Consider the following 6,416-nt stretch of genomic DNA (forward strand, 5'->3'; position numbering starts at 1 on the left):
GAGGAAAATGGCCAGGAGCCCCACAGAGCCTGGCACACACACCTGGGAAGTCCTGCGGCCTCCCAGCTCACTATTCCTTAAGATTCAGCTCAGGGGCCGTCCATCACCTCCTCTGGGAAGCTTTCCTGACTATTTCCCAGCCTACACTCCTCCCGCTGCCTAGCTGGGTCAGGGACTCCTCGGGGCTCCCACGGCATTCTTTGCCCACCCCACCCAGCACCTACCAAGCTGTATGCAATGGCCACTCTTCTTTCTGCCTGGCACAGAGTTATCACAGATGAGGGAATAATTCTTGAGTATCAAACGTCTTTGGCATAAAATAACAAGGCTGGGGCAAGGGGACTGGAAGGAAGGAGACTGGAAATGTGAATTGTGAGGTGATATAAGTTCACTGGTGAGGGCTTCTCTCTCCGAGGAGGTGAGGGAGACGACCGGGAAATGTTCAGACACGGTCCAGCGGCCACAGGTCAGCCCCCAGGAAATGATACTCCAGGAAACATCTTTTGTTCTCTTAGACAACAGACAAAACCAGTGGGAACACTGGGTCCTTGGAACTACTGCACACAGGCCTGGACGGAGCTCTGTAGCTGTGCCCCAGCCAGGGCCCCCGGTCACCAAGCGGGGTGTGGGGGGAGCACCCCACTGTTCCCCCTCCCCCTTCCTACCACCTACCTTCCTACCTTCTGCTCATTCAAGCCCCCACATCTGGCCAGTTCCCTGCCGCTCTAACGGTGGAGGAAACCGCCACAGACCACGGGTCAAAGCCATGGCAGCACCTGCCACGAGGGGCCCGAGACAGAGGAATGCCACTTTCACTGGGTGAAGTCTTAGAATCCAGACTGTCCTCTGGAGTGCAACTGAGAAATCCGTTCACAGCCCCCCGGAGTCCACAAATAGAAGTCCCCTTAGCTCCCCCACTCCCGGCCCCTTTCCTTCCTGGCACTTGTCACCAGTGTAATTATGATGTGGGTAATGACTTGCCTGATCCAGTGTCTGTCCCCAAGGAGCAGGGCCCTTGTCCGTCCTGTTCCATCACCGTACCAAGGATGGTGCTTGGCCCAGAGCAGGGCCTCTGTGGTGAATGAATTTAAAATAATGGTTTTTGTTTCTTTTTTAAAGAAAGACTGAATGGCTCTCATGGTTATACGACTTGACAGTCAGAACCCTCTACTCACCCCCCCACCCCCACCCCACGCCACCAAAGTGTCAAATAAATGGCAGTGACTAAGTGACAGAAGCACAGGAAAATGAGACTCACAGGGGTGACACGCGGGGTGGAGCCGGGGGTCCACCAGGTGGGCTGCACGGGAGTGCCCAGCGACTATCTACTTAGTGGAGGGATGAGTGGGTCCTGTGGGCTCTCAGCAACCTGAGTCCCCTGAGGCCTGCAGGGAGGCGGAGCCCGCCCTGGTCAGACCCACCAGCCCAGCCCATGCACTTGGCGGCCTACTTCTCAGCGTAAACTCCCAAGCTGGCATCTCGAGAGTCTCTGAGAGTTCGAGAACCATTAATTACGCCTGCACTCACCCAGGTACGGTGTGCAGAGCTGACCTTACAGAAGGGAACAGACATGCTCTTCCGTATCACGGAGCCGATATTCGAGTCCAGAGGCAGGAAATCAAGTGAAGCAGGCAAATGGGAAAGGGAGTCACTGGGGACGGTGCTTTTGGGACAGGGTGCTGGGGGAAGGCGGAGACAAGGGTGAGGAAAAGGGGCGAGCTGGGAAAGGGTCCGGGCAGATGGAATGGCAAATGGAAAAGCCTGGGGCTGAAAGGAGCCTGCGGTGGCAGAAGCTGCCGGAGGCCAGAGGAGCAACGCCCGGTGAGCCGAGGAGCCTGGGTGACAAGTTAAGCTGCCCTGTCCCATCAGCTCTGGGACCCTGGCAAGACAGGATGTCGGAGCTGAGACACAACATGAGTCAGGTCTTGGACGGGAGTGAACTCAGCTTGGTCAACGCCACTCTGTGGCATCCTGCTAGGGCGCGCAGCCCCAGACCCTAGGGGTAGCCCCCTGCTTCCAGCTCAAGCCGGGGGCTGTGGAGTCGTTCTTCTTTACCCTTCAGGGTGTTGACAGTTGTCGGCTCAAAACCTTCAGAGTCCTCGGACATTCTGGGCCCTGAAGACTCTTCAGGATAGTAAAAAATGGAGACTGTGACCTCACTTATACAGCTACATGGCTTATACAGTCACATTCAGTCAGTGGTGCTAGTCAGTCCGATATCTGTATGGACAAAACGTGACTTTTGACTCTTACCTCACACCATACACAAAACTCAGTCCCAAGTGGATCATAAATCTAATTGCAAAAGGTAAAACAACAAAGCTTCTAGATGCAAATGCAGGGGTCTTCACAGCTTTGGGTAGAGATCTTAAAAATAGACACAAAATACGTAAACCACAAACAGAGAGGCCAATAAATTGAAGAGCATTAAAACCAAGAATTTCTGCTCCACGAAAAATACCATTAAGAGATTTAAAACACAAGCCATAGGGGCACCTGGGTGGCTCAATCAGTTAAGCATCCAACTCTTGATTTCGGCTCAGGTCATGATCTCACAGTTTGTGAGTTCAAGCCCCAAGTCAGGCTTTGCACTGACAGTGTGGAGACTGCTTGGGATTCTCTCTCTTTCCCTCTCTTTTTCTTTTGTTTTTTAATGTTTATTTATTTTTGAGAGAGAGAGAGACAGAGTGCAAGTGGGCAAGGGGCAGAGAGAGAGAGATGGAGACTCAGAATCCAAAGCAGGCTACAGGCTCCAAGCTGTCAGCACAGAGCCCAACGCAGGGCTCGAATTCGTGAACCGCGAGATCATGACCTGAGCTTACCGACTGAGCCACCCAGGCATTCTTCTCTCCCTCTTTTTCTGCACGCGCATGAGCGTACACACTCTCTCTCAAAATAAATAAATAAACGTTAAAAAAACAGGCAAGCCATAGACTTAAAGAAACGTTTGCTATATGTATATGCGACATATTTTTTTCTCTAATAAAAGACATATCCATAATATGTAAAGAGCCTCTACCAATGAATCAGGAAATACACACAACTCAATTTAAGAATGAAGCAATGACTTAGAGACTTCCAACAGCCAATAAGCAAACGAAAAGGTATCAAGATCGTTAGTCATCAGGGAAATGCAAATTAAAACCACAGTGAGGTCCCACTACACACCTATTAGAGTGGCTGAAATGAAAAAGACTGATGACCCACTGGCTAGGATAAAGAGCAATGAAAATGCTCACATATTGCTAATGCGAGTACAAGTAAGTGCAAGCACTGTTAGAAAACTGCTTGGCAGTATGCACTAAAGGTAAACATATGCCTTCCCAATGACTGGGCAATTCCGCTCCTAGATATATACCCCCAGAAAAGAGTGCAGAGGGGTTCACCGAAATACAAATGTAAGAACGTTCACATCAGCTTTCATCATAATAGCCCAAACCTGGAAACAACCTAAATGTCTGTTAGCAGGAGAATGGATAGATGCACTGTGATATATTCTTACAATGGAATGCTACAGAACAATGGAAAAGAACAAACTATAGCCTCATGCTATATGCACAGGTGAACCACACAGACATAATGCTCAGTGAAAGAAGCAAAAGAGTATATATTGTACAGTTCCTTTCATACGAATGAAGTCGAACAATAGGAGAAATTAACTACGGTGCTAGAAGTCAGAATAGAGGCTTCCTTTAGAGGGGAACAATGGGACAAGGCATGAGAGAGCCTTCTGGTGGGCTGGAAATGTTCTATGTTTCCATCTGGAGGGTGGCCATAGAGGGTACATCGTATACAAGTACTCACTGAGATGTGTACTAAAGATCACTTTACAGCATTCCTCGAAAACATTGTAAAGGGGGAAATAATAGTCTTTTTTTCTGGTAAATTTTTAAAAATCTTTATTTTTGAGAGAGAGAGAGAGAGAGAGAGAGAGCGCGCGCGCAGGGGAGGGGCAGACAGAAAGGGAGACACAAGAATCGGAAGCAGGCTCCAGGCTCTGAGCCGTCAGCACAGAGCCCGACGCGGGGCTCGAACTCACGAACCACAGATCACGACCTGAGCTGAAGTCGGACGCTTAACCGACTGAGCCACCCAGGCGCCCGGAAATAATAGTCTTTTGAACAAATGGTGCTGGTACCAGTGTACATCAATATGCAAAAGAATCGAGCTGGGCCTCGTCCTTATACCATATACAAAAGTCAACTCAAAATGGATCATAGATCTCAATGTAAGAGCTAAAACTATAAAATTTTTAGAAGAACACGTCAATCTTTGTAACCTTGGGCTAGGAAACGGGTATACACGGGACACCAAAAGCACAAATGGCGAAAGAAAAAAATAGGTAGACTGGACTCTATCAACATTGAAAACGTTTATGCTGTAAATGTTACCACCAAGAAAGTGAAACGACAACTCACGGGATGGGAGGAAATGGTTGCTAATTATGTATTTAATAAGGGTATACAATCCAGAATATATAAAGAACTATTATAATTCAATAATAAAAAGACAAATAATCCCATTTTAAAATGGGCCAAGGGGTACCTGGGTAGCTCAGTGGGTTAAGCATCTGACTCTTGGTTTTGGCTCAGGTTGTGACCTCACGTTTCGTGAGTTCAAGCCCTGCATCGGGCTCTGTGCTAGCGGCAAGGAGCCTGCTTGGGACTCTCTCTCCTTCTCTCTCTGCCCCTCCCCTACTCATGCCCGCACTCCCACAAAATAAATAAGTGAAAAATAAACAAAATAAAATAAAAATGGGCCAAGGTTCTGAATAGACATTCCTCCAAAGTAGATCTACAAATGGCCAAAAGTCACACAAACAAGATGATGCTTGACATCATTAGTCATTAAAGAAACGCAAATCAAAGCCTTAAGTAGATACCGCTCGTGCCCTCGGCTAGCTATAATGACAATTTTTAAAAAGACAGTAAGAACTGTTGGTGAGGATGGAATACATTGCTGGTGGGAATATAAAATGGGGCCGCTGCTTAGGAAAACAGTTTGGTAGTTCCTCAGAAAGTTAAATATAGAGTTACCATGTGACCCAGAGATTTTGCTGCTGGGTATACATCCAAGACAATCAAAAATATACCCACACAAAAACTTGTACATGAATGTTCATGGCTGTGTTATTTATATTAGCCAAAAAAATGGGGGGAAAAAAACAAAAGTCTATCAACTGATGAAGGACAAAATAAAATGTGACGGGTTCATACAAAGGAATCTACAATGAATTATTACTCCCTGAAGCACAGATCAGGCTCCAACAACGATGAATCCCGAAAACAGTATGTTAATTGGAAGAAGCCAGTCACCAAAGGCTGCATATTACATGATTCCATTTCTGTGAAATGTCCGGAATAGCAAATCTATAGACAAAGGAAATAAGTAGTTGCCAGGGGATGAGGGGAGTGAGGCCGGAGGAGGAGGATGGGGCATCACTGCTAATGGTAAGGGATTTCTTTTCTTTTCTTTTTAAAATGTTTTTATTTATTTTTTGAGAGAGAGAGAGAGAGACAGAGCATCAGCAGGGGAGGAGCAGAGAGAGAGGGAGTCTGAAGCATGCTCCAGGCTCTGAGCTGTCAGCACAGAGCCCGACATGGGGCTCGAACTTGTGAACCACAGATCATGACCTGAGCTGAAGTCAGACCCTCAAACGACTGAGCCACCCAGGCGTCCCAAGGGATTTCTTTTCTGGGGGATGAAAATATTTTCAAATTCGATTGTAGTGATGGCTGCACAACCTTGTGAATATACAAAAAAAACTGGAATTATACACTTTAATTAGGTGAATTGTATGGTATATGAGTTATATCTCAATAAAGCTATTTAAAAGTGTGTGTGTGTGTGTGCGCGCACGCGCGTGCGCATGTCCTAATCTATTTCACGGCCTTGGCCCCATCCTGAGTTACAGGATCTGGAAGCTACCGGATGAGAGATACGCACGGATGGAGCTGAAAAAGCAAGACCATATCCTAACGTGACCCCAGACAGCAGCTGGGATAATCCTGGGGTCTGTATGTCCGCGTGCACACGTGCATACAACTTCCTACCCTGGCTATTCATCCTCAAGGACAAATGTGAAATGGCAAAGAGCTCAGGTCCACAGCTTTGACACCGCTTCACTGGGCCGATGGTTCTCAAGCCTCTGACCCATGGCTCTGTGCAGGAGATTCCCAGGGCTGGCTTCCCTCGGGGTTATCAGCAAAGGAGACCGGCCCATTCTAGAGCTGCACTGCCCAACAGAAACAGAATTCCAGCCACATGTGTCATTTTAAATGTTCTACCAGCCACGTTTTTAAAATGTAAAAAGAGGGGCGCCTGGGTGGCGCAGTCGGTTAGGCGTCCGACTTCAGCCAGGTCACGATCTCGCGGTCCGGGAGTTCGAGCCCCGCGTCAGGCTCTGAGCCATCAGC

General features: G+C 47.9%; 1 long non-coding RNA gene across 1 annotated transcript in view; it reads right to left on the reverse strand.

The window, feature by feature from the left end:
* Positions 1 to 5,005: 5,005 nt before the first annotated feature.
* LOC121025505 (uncharacterized) overlaps positions 5,006 to 6,416 on the reverse strand; it is a 3,763-nt gene continuing 2,352 nt past the window's right edge. The window contains exon 3 of the long non-coding RNA XR_005788080.1: positions 5,006 to 5,369. This is a non-coding gene — a long non-coding RNA (uncharacterized LOC121025505). The remainder of the gene's footprint in view (positions 5,370 to 6,416) is intronic.

Source organism: Herpailurus yagouaroundi, unplaced genomic scaffold, assembly GCF_014898765.1.
Source record: "Herpailurus yagouaroundi ecotype Mexico unplaced genomic scaffold, PumYag 67650, whole genome shotgun sequence".
Taxonomy (NCBI): domain Eukaryota; kingdom Metazoa; phylum Chordata; class Mammalia; order Carnivora; family Felidae; genus Herpailurus; species Herpailurus yagouaroundi.